Genomic DNA, 13,547 nt, shown 5'->3' with positions numbered 1-13,547 from the left:
GAAGCAATACTTTGTGAATGTCTTTTATTTATTTATTATTATTATTATTTTGGCATTCTCTAAAGCTACTTCTGTGGTTGCGTAACAGTGACTCTCAAAGGAAACAGGAACAGGCAGAGAGAAGTAGTAACTTGTCCCTGCCTTTGATGGTACCAGTAGGTAATTGGCCTCTTGACCTGAATTTTGCTGTTCATGCTGCTGGAGTCATTCTAGGGATTCTCTAAGCAAAGTGCAAAAGTACGCTGTGTCTTCACTTATGTCTGTAGTTAGAGGTTTTTTTGTTTGTTTGTTTTAGCAATCATCTTGGTAAGTGCTATTATTTTATGACAAAAACTATTGTTTTTCACCAGAAGAGGAATGAATTCAGTCTAATTTGAAGACACTTGGTTCCAAGTTTTCTTTTTCTTTTTTTTTTTTTACGGTTTTTAAATTTCCCATATAAGCACAAATTGACTTTATTCTGTAGGTATCTTTTACTTACGGGTTGTTACTGTTACTGGTATAGCATCATTTCTTATGTTAAAGGTGCTAAAGAGCTCGTTTGACTTATATACTTAATGTGATTTAAAATGTTACGTGAAAATAATTTTTTGGATTCAATAGGACCAAAAAAGACCGTGCAAAAGAAGCGCCACTCCAGTATTCATTACATTTTCTAGGCTGTTGTGGCCAGAATCTCAGGGTTTTATATGCCATTGTGCAGGTTTTGTGTTCTTTTTCAGAGATCCTCTAACAGCATATGGGCAATGCTTTGTCTAAGGAATAGCTCGTAATGTGATAGACAGTCTCTTACAGGTTAGAGCAAACATCAAGTGCAATTTTTGAGATAAAAAATATATCTAGGGAAGAGGAGCTTCAAAGCTTTTTGGTCATTTTGAACTTGTGAAATTTTATAAATCTCTCTGGATCATTGATCCGGGGGTAGGTCTTTTAAAATGTGGTAAATGCTTTTCATCTTGTTTTTTGCAATATGTCAATCTTGTTTTGACGAGAGTTGCTACTTTCATAACCAATATGCTTCACCAGGAAAGTCCCAGAATCGTAGATTTTATATCATGTATCGCAGAACCCTAGTGATGAAAATTCTCTTTCTCCTGTCGGATGCTGAGGACTTAGAATCACTTGACAAGGAAACTCTCTGAGGTTAAGGGAGAGATTCCTGGAGGCATGAGTGTAGAATATCTCAGCTGCCTTAACTCCAAAAACTGTGCAGAAACTGTGCATTCAATACATTGCTTTTCAGTAAATCCTCTTTTTCCTCAATTTAGGATTATTTTATTATTTCACCCTTTTTCTATTTGAAAAATATCATAAACGCTCCAGTGTATCTGAGTCAAGGCAGGCACACAGAGCACACTCAGTTTCTTTTGGAGACTGACCGTGAGCCCCCTGAGTGACAAGTTGAACGGATGATCACGCGTTCCCTTGGGCTCTCCATGCCATCACCCATAACATTCCCTTTATTTTGGCCTCAGCCTTCCACTGGGATCTTCAGCAGCACTTTCAGGAGCCAGTCATAAGAACTGTAAGGATGTCCTGTGCTTTTAACCTTATAAAAAAAACGGGGCTGGAAAAGGAAAGGAGAGTAGGAGTGGGTAACAGCTTTTTTTTCTGATATGGGTAACTTCTCTACTGTGGAGACTTCCTGCAGGGCCTCCAGCCATTACCTCCTATTGGCCCCACTTTGAAAGGCATGAGGGAGGGGGTTCCCCAGATAGTACCTTTGATTTGTATCTTGTGTTCTAGTTCCCTTTGATTTGTATCCTGTGCTCTAGTTCCGTTTGATTTGTATCCTGTGTTCTAGTTCCCTTTCCTTTCTTGATTTTCCCTTTCCTGTTGCCGTGAGTCCTCTTTATATTCTGAACCCTTCAGTGACTCCCTGCAGCTGGGAAGCCTGTACAGGGAGAATTTTCCTGTTTCCAGCTACCTTTGTCTTTCACTTCATTTCTCTTCCCACCTAGAAGAGGGCTCAGACAGTTGCCAGCAGTCCAGAAAGAGGGGTGAATAATTCATTTACCTTCACAGTGTCCCTTTGTCTGAATCCAACTCCCACCTTTCTCCCAGGTTAGCTATTAACCAGATTAAGTTTATGGTCTGTGGACATTTATTTCCTGTGGAAATAACATCTAGGTATTTTTATTGAAGTGATGTCATTAAGATTATTGAAAGCTCTCATTAACTGCTCAAGTAAGATATTAAGTCTGGCAAAAGTAATCAGATCTGTTTCCAGTTGGAAGACTCTTCAATGTTAGAGGCAAGTAGTAATTCCCAGGAAACAGTGAAACTCGCTTATCCTTGTTACAAGACTAAGCAGTTAAAGCTAACATTACCATTCATGCAGGATGTAGCATAAGGATATCACAGAGGCCAGTGATGTACCTTCTATTGGCTTTGTAATTTTCTTAACTTCTCATTTCAAGGATGATGCGTGGGAATCTCTTACCTAGTGGTGATAAAATAGAGAATATACTAACAAGAACTGGTAGTCAGGTTTTTCTTCTCCTGTCTTTTCCCACCGCCAACCGGGAGATGGGTTTTATAGTATTTTATTTGGGGGATGGAGATGGATGTGGAATGTTCCCAAGCCTTTGTGGAGTATGGTCTTCCCCCAAACCTTGAGGAACTCTAGTTGTGCTAGCCTGCAATGCAGTGTCCTTGGGGCTTGGTGCTAGGATTCCTTTCTGTTGTGCTTGCCTTCATTTACCTTTGATTCAAAGTAAACCCTTTTCGTGCCAGAAGAATCACAGGGAGTTTGGCTCACCATACTCGGGAAATGCCCAATCTTTAGTGTGCTCTTGAGTAATCTCGTGGTTGTTTTCCTTTGACGGCAGTCACTGATGTGGTGATGGAAGCATATGCTCCAGACATAGTTCTTCCTGATATTGAGAACTGAGAATCACCTGATCAATTCCTGTGCCTATGAAAATATGTAATTAATGTCAATTTATTGAGTTAAGAGACATACATGAAATAAATTTTATTTACATGTGTAAACCCCTAATGCTACTGTCAAAGCTTTGAATTTCTCTGTGGACATGCATTATGGGAAGTAAATATAAACTCTTGCCATATTAATATGAAGGTTTGATGCAATTCCAATAAAATTGTAAAGAAGCTTCACAACATTAATAGATATATGCAGCCATTTAATATTACTACAGAAAGTATGTAGTACATAGAAAATTATCTAAAATTAATTCAGGGGGAAAATAGGACTCAAAAATTGCATCAGCCATATTCTACCCATATAAAACAAAAACAGGAATTAAGCGGACATAAAGTATGTTGCTATGCAGTTTTGAGAAAGTAATAGGATCCCAATTAAAACTCCATGTAACTATGACCTGGCAATCCCACTTTTAGGAATTTAGCTTACATAAACATATGTACCAATAAGAATATAGGCATAAGGGGGTTTATTGCAGCATTGTCTGTAGTGGCAAAAAATAGCTAGACAAAATTTGAATGTCCATCATTAGAGAAATGTTTAAATAAATGGTTGTACATTTATGCTCTGTAATATTGTAAGGCTCTTCAGAGTACTGATCTAGATTTGTATCTATTTGAGTTATAAAATAATACATAAAATGCTCTCAGTTTTTGTAAAACAACTATCACCCCTCCTGATATATAAATATATATGTTTGGTCCAGGTTTGAATATAATGGAGACGGGTGTGTAAGAAAACTGGCCAGGCTGTTAACATTCCTTATTGAGGGTCAAGGCAGTGGAGGTGGGGAATGAAGTGAGTGAAGGGGAAAGATGCAGAAGCATTGGAGAAAGACATTAATTTTATTTCCCTTTACATATTTTTATATTGTTCCTCTGGTTGTAGTGAATGTGTTACTTTTATGATTCTTCAAGAGTGATTTAACTTCTTTTATTTTTTAAGAAAAAAACAAATTCACCACCTAGAGTGCTCGTGTGTGGGGTGGGGGGCGGGGAGTACAATTATACCTGAACCACACTTTTCTATATTTTCCCCATGTCCTTTGAGGCAAGAATTTTAGCATTGAGAATACATGATTGTTACAAGGGGAAATGGAGGTTGTTAGAGAGCTGTAAACGCAGCGCCCAAAAAGCACTAGTCCGGGAGGTAGGGCTAGGATGAGGATAGAGCATAATCCAGAAACCAACGGAAGAGAGCAATTCAGAGAGGCCCCTGGATGACTCAGAGTCCTGAGAGGAAACAGATACCTGCCAGGCTGAAGGCACAAGGGAAGGAGTGGTCACTGGAGCCCAGAGAGGGGAGACTAATGGAGGGGAACCTCTGGCAGGAACCGTGGTTTGTGGTAGACCCACCCAGCGGAGAGGAAGCTGTGGGGATAAATATCCCAGCCTCACTCTCCTCTGGACCACTTCCTGTAAACCTCCTCTAACTGAACCAACCAGAAAGCACAGTGTAAAGGAGCCAAGCCAGTGGCTGTGGCCTACGGGGTCAGCCTTCCAGGGCCAAGAGCAGGTTGAGAAAAATGGGGAGTGGATCTGGAGGGGCCGGTGGGAAACTGGATGATGGGGATGAATTATGCTATAGAGAACAGGAAAATACTGTTGCTTCTAACCCTCTTTGGGGGAGTTACTTCGGTAGAATGATGTCTATGAGTAGACTACAAGAGGCTAAAGATGAGTAGGTGATAAGGAAGTGGAGATAGTGGCTACCCTCCGATTTATTAATGAATGGATGTGAAAGATAGGATGGAATTTTAAATGAGCAACAGGGGAAAGAAGAATGTGTGTTTATATGATAGATGGGTATATGTTTTGTTACAGAACAGTGGTAATCTTAATACCTAAATGATTATTACCGTGTTTTATTTCTTTCTCATGTGACCTTTTTCCCTCTAAATTTGATTAGGTTGACCATCTTTTTACTGTTAAAAGTTCATACAAAAAGAAAGTAAATTGGAAGTCCTGGTAATATGATTTTTTGTCCATGGATTCAGAAATAATATTTGTATATTTTTTTCAAAACACAACACACAAAGCTCTTAAAATTTCACAATGATTGAGATCCCATTGTGCCTGCTTGGTTTTTGTGTAAAGCATAAAGAGAATTTTAAAGAGTGTATTTTCCAATTATCTCAAATTAAGAATAGCTAATTGGCATGTGAAATATGAACTAAATGTTCTACTAATGAACAATTTGTATTTTAAGGTCGGTTTCTGTATAAAATAAATGGTGAGTATTTTTCTCGTGTGTTTGGTTTTTAAAGGGAAATGTGACTTAAAGGCCAGGACCACGGCCAAAATCTGACGTTTTAAAATCCCAAGCCAGCTCTATGCCTGTGCATTTTTCCCCAGATTAAGGTTGAATTATGCTTTGAGGACACCTTCCACTGAATTGCTTTTCACATGTCTCTATTTTTGGATTCAGAGTACAAGATATAAAGCAAAGTTGTCAGTCTGTGGCCTTTGGCTATGCACAGCCATCCAAAATCATTCCAAAGATGTGTAGAAATAGCAGAATAATACCATGATTAAAAGTTACAGCCACTGATAAATGTAAAAGATAAAACTATTTTTAAAGTAAATAGATACTAAATTTTAAGGAATAATTCATTGGATATATTTGTTTACATAACTCAACATTCTGCCTCATGGCATTATTGGTTGGGACATTAGAAAAAGACAAACTGGCCGGGCGCAGTGGCTCAAGCCTGTAATCCCAGCACTTTGGGAGGCCGAGATGGGCGGATCACAAGGTCAGGAGATTGAGACCATCCTGGCTAACACGGTGAAACCCCATCTCTACTAAAAAATACAAAAAACTAGCCGGGCGAGGTGGCGGGTGCCTGTAGTCCCAGCTACTCGGGAGGCTGAGGCAGGAGAATGGTGTAAACCCCAGAGGCGGAGCTTGCAGTGAGCTGAGATCTAGCCACTGCACTCCAGCCTGGGCGACAGAGCGAGACTCAGTCTCAAAAAAAAAAAAAAGAAAAAGAAAAAGACAAACTTTTCGGGTTGTAATTGGATTACAAGCATTATATCAAATTGATAAAGCAAAGTACTGAAAATTGAAAGCATATGTTTTGTTTTCTTTCTTTCTTTCTTTCTTTCTTTTTTTTTTGAGATGGAGTCTCGCTCTTGTTGCCCAGGCTGGAGTGCAATGGTGTGATCTTGGCTCACTGCAACCTCTGCCTCCCAGGTTCAAGGAATTCTCCTTCCTCAGCCTCCCAAGTAGCTGGGATTACAGGCGTGCATCCGGCTACTTTTTGTATTTTTAGTAGGGATGGGGTTTCACCATGTTGGCCAGGTTGGTCTCGAACTCCTGACCCCGTGATCTGCCCGCCTCGGCCTTCCAAAGTGCTGGGATTACAGGCGTGAGCCACGGCCTGTTTTGTTTTATTTCTTAGGGACTCCTGAGAGAGAGTACTTTTTGAAAACAGTAGATACCACTGTGGCCCCACCCCCTTCCTCTTGATAACTGTGAGCAGATAAATGACTATGGTGCCGATCTCACTTTATTTGCTTTCTGATCCCTTACAGGGATAGTGACTTCTGTTAGATAATTTTAAAATTGGAATTAGACCATATCTAATGCAGCTTTATGGCCCCTGGGCTGTGATACTAGGTCATGCTATCCCCCTGTAGTTCCTCTGTGTGCCCCAGCAGCTCAGCCTCCTATCACGGCATGTTCTGGAATTTCTTCCCTCTCATGGAAGGTTCTAGGAATTTTTTTCACAGTCATGGATTGTTCCAGTACATTGAAACAAGGGCCCAGAGCCTTATAGGAAAGAACTTGAAATCAGGTCAGAACTGGAATTCAGACACGTATAGGATATAGACAGATCTGAGGGGTTCTGGAAGGATGTTGGACAATAGGGAGGAACAAAAAACTAATGAAGGAAAAGTACCACGAGAGAAGAAGACTTCCGGGTCAGAATGTCTGTGGACAAACACTTCCTCATCCTCCTAGGAGGGCCCCTACACTTGAGGAAGAAGGAGCTTTGGCACAAAGAAATGAAAGAACTTTATCATCAGAAGCCCAACAGTTTTGCAGTGTGGAAGAGCTGTTCAAGAGAGGTAGGGACTTCCTCTCTTGAGGACTGGGTTTCGTGCTAAGCAAGTGAGTGAGGACTTCAAACACTGAGATTCGGATTTTTGTATTAATAATTCATGGTATAGTCCCAGTTACTCGGGAGGCCGAGGCCCGAGAATCACTTGAACCCGGGAGGAGGATGTTACAATGAGCTGCGATCACACCACTGCACTCCAGCCTGGATGACAGAGCTCTAGAGACTTCATCTCAAAAAAAAAAAAAATTCATGGTAATACAATTTTATTCACAATAAAGTCATCAATCAGTTCATTCAGGTTTCACCTAGTTTTTCTAAAATGTTAAAGTTTTGAGTTTCAGTTTTGTGTTTAGATGGAGAACCCAGAAATGCTCCTATGACTGAGTAAAGCTGTTGGTTTCCAGGTGAGCCCAGAGGAAATGTGGAGAGTAAATAAGGCGTGCGGCTCGGGCCTCAGCTATGTTCTCCCTAGGATTCAGACTTGTCTGGGCATGTCTGGATGATTTGACAGTCACGCCTGTCCAGAGTCATCTGCTTGAGTGCTGGGATGATCATCACAGGACAAAGCTCATCTTAAGGAAAGCAAGAACTTGAGCCACATCCAAGGGTAGCGGCTACCCCGGGGAGGGACAACCCTCAAAATAGCATGACGTATGTTCTCCAGATTTTCTGTTGCGCCAGCCCCGTGGACTCATGCCTGGAGAGAGGACTGCCATAAAAAAAGCAGTGTGAAAATTTAAAGAGTAATGTTACTAAAATTTCTTTAGGACATTGAAAGCAAGTTCTGCATAACAGGATGTACAGACTTGGGGAAGCAGAGTCCCTGCTGGAGGTGCTATGGAAGCACGGTGTGACAGGGCATGATGAACTAGATTTTGTCCAGTATGGTTTTATTTATGGTAGAATGAACGAGATTTTGTCTTATCCTAAGGAGAAGTGGGAGAGGTAGGCAGTTGTGCCTTGGACAACACATGTGGCACCTTTGACTACAGCAGCCCTGGTGCCCATTTTGGAAGCATCAAGAGGCGCCTTGTGCAGCCGGAGCAAGAGATGAAAGCAGTGATGAGGAGGAAGAATTACATCCACAAGCACACATGATTTCTAGAATGATTCAGGAGAAATTGGTGTGGGGGAGAGGGAAGCACCAAAATTGGTGGAGTCAGTGAAATACCGATTTTGTAGCTTGTTATTACTCCCCTGATTGCAGTTGCTGGAAGGAATTATGTCAAATTCATAGTGGTTTTTTGAGAATCAAAATGAAATAATATCAATGAAAATAGTTCATAAAGCACTTTTAAAAATTAGCTTTATTATAATTACACACCATTGCTGGTTCATAGGGGTAGAAAGGATTTTAAAATCCCACTCCTTTTGGTATTTTCCAATGATGAAATGATGCTACAAATAATAGCTCACAATGAGTTGTTTATTCTATGTGGATTTCCCGATTTGCTCTTGATTAAAACTGCTACATTAGCTTCTGTTTTTTTTTTTTAAGGCACTTACTTATGTAGCATCTTTATCGATATCTTATTGTTTCAGGTAGGTTAATATTGGATTTCTACCTAATTTGCATTAATAAAAAAACTTGAGGGCAGAGGTCATAAAGGATACCTCTGAGGTACTCCCCACAGTGTCTAGCTTCAAACTGGTTCACTCAGTAGCCTTTGAATTAAATCAGGGTTTTAAAATGTTCTAAATTAAATTAAGTCAGAAAGGAACTGGAATGGCATGTCTGACTACTAATGTCATTTCAATGTGAAATCTTAAAGGATGAAAGAGCAAAAGAAAAGAAAAACAAAGGTCCCCTTTCTTCCTACCAATCATTTCTGAATCATGTGAAGTCACATTTTACCTCTTCAAAGTGTTCTCAATTTCTGCATCTAATAGTAATTTTGTCCCTCCTGATTTCCATATCATATTTTTATCAAGGCAGTAAGTTTTAGACCTCAATTATCTGCCTCTTATATGTGTTTTTTTTAATATTAACTCATTGATTCTTGTGTGATAAATAACTTAATCTTTAGCTCTTATCAAGCTTTTGAATATAGGACCTTATCTTTTACTTTGGATGCATGCTTTGCAGTTCTATAAATAGTAGATTAATAGGTACTGATTCTTTTAAGGAAATTGTGGTTGTTGACTTTAATTAAAAACAGCCTTCCAGCTTACAGTGATAAGGCCGTGGCTGCAAGTGACAAATTGTCCTTAGGAGTAGTCAGACAGGATGATTGGGAATTCTGCAGCTGACATGCCACCCAGCAGAGTAAAATGGGTTTGCCTGGCTTTGTTCTTGGTGTCCCATCTTCATTTGGAACCTGTTTCTCCTAGTGATAGAACACTTCAAAATGGAAACAGATGTCTCTTTATTTTTGGTTTTTAAAAAATCTCTCCTCAAAGATAGCAACGGTATCACATTCATCATTGTATACCTGGATCAGTTACTGAAACTGACCCATAGCATATACTCAGTAAGTGTTCTATTGAATGAATGAATAAATGGCTGGATGAATGATGAGAGAACTTAGTCTGAAAACTGGTAACAGGGACACATTTTTTCCCATTTTTCCTATGTTAAACAATGAAACAGGTTTCGTGCCATATTATGTGATTGCTATCGATGTTAGATGCTATTACCCTATTTTGCTAGAAAATGCTTTTTTTTTTTCCTTTTTTTTTTTAACCTTGAAACTATTCATCTCTGCATGGGTTTGGGAATCTAAATGTACTCAGAAGATGGAAGTAGAATTAAATGGAACTTGGGTACTCAAAGCCAAATCTTTTGTGAGCAAAGAAACTGGTTTTTTAAATGGAATAACTTTACAACATATGATTGGCTTTACCAGAACAGACAGCTTTACATTTTAAAATGAGACTTAACTTTATTGTAAAATCCAGTTACTGAGGGGCAGTCAAGTGATCAAACTTGAAACAGAAACCAGAGGTGGTTTAATGTTTCATGTATTTCACTGGTCACAGATTAACCGTGTTGCATTATCCATGATCAAAGGACAGCACGTTTGAACCAAGGTTCATTTTATGACCCAACACATTGGTGAACTAGAAGGCCAGGCAGGGACTTGTAACTCTTATACAAGAGTTGTGTATAACTTGTAACTCTTATACAAGGCTGTGATTCAGGGAGTCCTGCAAGGCTCACCTGCTGGGTGCCTAATGCCCACCATGGAAGTTTGCCTTCTGTGTAGGCACTGCTGCTAGAAAACTTGTGTATAATGCAAATATAAGTTGAGGTCATGTGATTGATTTCCAAAAGCTATGCACAAAACTCACTATAAGTCATTATATTAATAGGCTGATAAAATTCCCGCTATTAATATTACCTAGCAGAGCAAGATCTTTACAGAATGGGTTATGGGATGGGTTTCCAAGAGTGGAAGTAGAAGTCAGGGTATCATTGGCATGCCACAAGACTCATCGCTGCTCTCTGCCCTCATGGGATTTTTTTAACAGCTTTTTGGCATCCTTTATCAAATTTAGAGAAAAATTGAAACGGCAAGAGGTGTTAGGTGACAGAATCAGAGCTTATTCAATTTCCCTAAGCTAAATGGAACAAGATTAAACTCAAGAGGATAATGGAAAAATCCTGCATTGAGATTAAACTATACACTTATAAGTAAAGGACATCAGAGACCTCAGTTTCTGTTTTAGCTGACAGCATATTGATTTTTGAGCCAGTTGGGTAATGTATAGTTGTTGAAAACAAAAAGTCAGGCTACGTTAGAAATAGATACTCATATCAAGGGAGAAAATGTGCTACTGTAATTTATAGAGTCTGATGAATCTGGAGTTGTTGGTATAGTTATAGGTACATATTTGAAGGGCATTATTGACAGATTAGATTACGTGTCGGTGACCAGGACGGAAATATATCTGAAAATTATTTCATGGGGAAAAGAGTTCTATTAAATAGAGTAGTCCATGTACCACAGTGTGAAAGTGATACATGAGCGAGGTGGTATAGTGCATGCTGTGGGTGCCACCCAGATCCCCCTTGCAAGACTGACACCCTGTTCCCTCTGCTGCTGGCAGCGTTGCCAGCCAAAGGCTTACAGCTGAGGGCCTCCCCAAGAACTGCCCTCTCCACGTGGGAGCTACCTCTCCCATTCTGAGGTTCCGTCTGAAGTGTCATTTGCAGAGGGCAGTTTCTGGGGAGGTATCAGCTGGAAGGGGGGAGGTACTCCCAAGATTACACCTTCTCCTCGAGCGCAGATCTGACCAATGACTTACCTGTGTGTGAGAGTACGGAAGCTCAGCACCACTGCCTCGTGTAGGGCAGTTCTGAAGGGCCATCCCAGCCTCCGTGCTCCCTACATTATCACCTGAGGCCTCTGTCCAAACTGCATCTTCTCCAGTCCTGCTTCCCTCACTTTCCCATAGGTATCGCTCCAAAGAGCGCTCTCCACTAAACCTTCTGCATGGAATCTCTTTTCAGGGTCTGTTTTCCAGGGGATCCTACCTGTGATAGGTGACATTATGTTACCTATAACAGCTCCCATTATTTGTAATGGGAGAGGACAAATTATTTGATGAATAATGCTAGGACAATTAGTTATCCACGTGGGGAAAAAAAAAGTTGGATGTACCTTATGCCATGCACAAAAATCTATTTCAGGTGGATCTTGAACTGAAATGTGAAAAGGAAAACTTAACGGCTTCTAGAAGAAAATACGGAAGGATTAGGAAAGGGTTTCTTAAAGGCCCAAAACATAATGAAGATTACTGGTGAATTTGTCTATATTAAAATAATATAAAATTAAAATTAAAGGAAAAGCATTTGACTATGACATGATATCATTTAACAAAGTAAGAAGAAAAGCTGGGAGAAGATATTTGTAGCTCTTATGACTGACAATTAGCATCCAACATTTGTAAAGAAATCATATAAATTAAGAAAAGAAAGGAAAACTACCCAGGAGGAAAAAAATGAGCAAAAGAGATAGTCAATTCACTTATAAGAAAGTCTAAATGATGAATGAGTATATAAAAATATACTTAGCCTCACAAGCAATTAGGAATATGACCATTAAAATAAGATCCTAGTTTATACACATTAGATTGGAAAATATTATTTCCAATTTATATTCTACCTCTCCTTCTTTTCTTCCCCTTCCTTTTCCTTCCTTCCTTTACTTCTGTGCCTTTGCACATGCTGTTTCCACAATAAACTTCTCATGTGTCAAGACCTAGCACACATGTCATTTTTTCCATAAAGCTCTCCAACCTCCCTGGTTAGAGTTAAGCATTTCCTCTTTTATATTTCAGATATTGCTTTGCGCTTCTTCCATCTTAAAGCACTTGACATTGTTGTAATTATTTGTTTACATGGGAGTCTGACACTAGATCACCAGCTCCTGGGTGGCAGGAATCATGTAATGTTTCTCTGTGTGCATATGCCCTTGATCGTAGTGTCTGATACCCGGGTAACGAGTCAACATGGGATGGGGGAATGTGCCGTTCCTTGCCCTGGTGGCTCTTCCATTAGAGCAGACTCCTTCAAAATCGGATCTGAACTTCAGACGCTCTGTAATGGTTGCTTTGTTTTCTTTTTTGATGTACCCACTAAAATTAGTTCAAGAGCAACTTTATTTTTGAAGAGTTCTTAATTGTTCATCACCTGCAGTGGAGCATATGGTTGAATGTGTTTTCTACTCTCAATTTAATTAAAGGGGATAAACAGCTGTGTGTGTGTGTGTGTGTGTGTGTGTGTGTGTGTGTGTGTGTGTGTGTAACCATAGGTGGAAAGTTGCATAGGGACAAAATAAATTTTATTTGTCTTTGTTGTTAATTGCTTTTCTTTCAGGGATATTGCTGCCTAGTGGCATTGTCAGGATTTATTTCTAATCCTAAAAAAGTGAAATAAATACACTTTGCCTACAGAGAGAAAATATGTCAACATATTTTAAAGAACAAAATATCTCTCCCTCAGGAAATTTAAATTTTTGGAAACATACACCCTAAAGACATTCAAAATTTTTCTTATCTTTTTTAAAGAAAGTCAGTGACAGTTCTATACACTCCACGTGGCAGTATATGATTTAGTTGGTATTTGTTGCCTCTTAAAATGATAATTAAATAGTAAAGGTGAAAAGGATCCCTTGGCTCTGTGCCTTCATGTTATAGATGATTAAAATGAGGTTCCAGCTGAAATGTCATAACTGTCTATTGGTGGAATATGCTGGATCTTCTCACTTGAATTTCGGTGCTTTCCTTTCTTCCAAATTCTGTTCCTACTACCAATTTAAAGGTAATACGAAGCTTATTTGGATCTTTAGTGACAGTGAGTTTCAGTAACACCAGCTACTTAGGGGTGTATGTATTTATTTATTTAGAGACGGAGTCTAGCTCTATTGCCCAGGCTGGAGTGCAGTGGCGCGATCTTGGCTCACTGCAACCTCCGCCTCCCGGATTCAGGTGATTCTCCTGCCTCAGCCTCCTGACTAGCTGGGACTACAGGCACCCGCCACCATGCCCGGCTAATTTTTTGTGTTTTTAGTAGAGACGGGGTTTCACCTT

The 13,547-nt window shown here is 39.7% G+C and overlaps 1 protein-coding gene across 18 annotated transcripts in view; it reads left to right on the top strand.

The window, feature by feature from the left end:
- Nucleotides 1–13,547, top strand: part of FMN1 (formin 1) — a 419,977-nt gene that overhangs the window by 36,757 nt on the left and 369,673 nt on the right. The gene's annotated exons all lie outside the window — the stretch shown is intronic.

This window comes from Macaca fascicularis, chromosome 7 (genome assembly GCF_037993035.2).
Source record: "Macaca fascicularis isolate 582-1 chromosome 7, T2T-MFA8v1.1".
NCBI lineage: Eukaryota > Metazoa > Chordata > Mammalia > Primates > Cercopithecidae > Macaca > Macaca fascicularis.
Note: the sequence above shows the minus strand (reverse complement) of the source record. Positions and strands in the feature narration are given on the sequence as shown.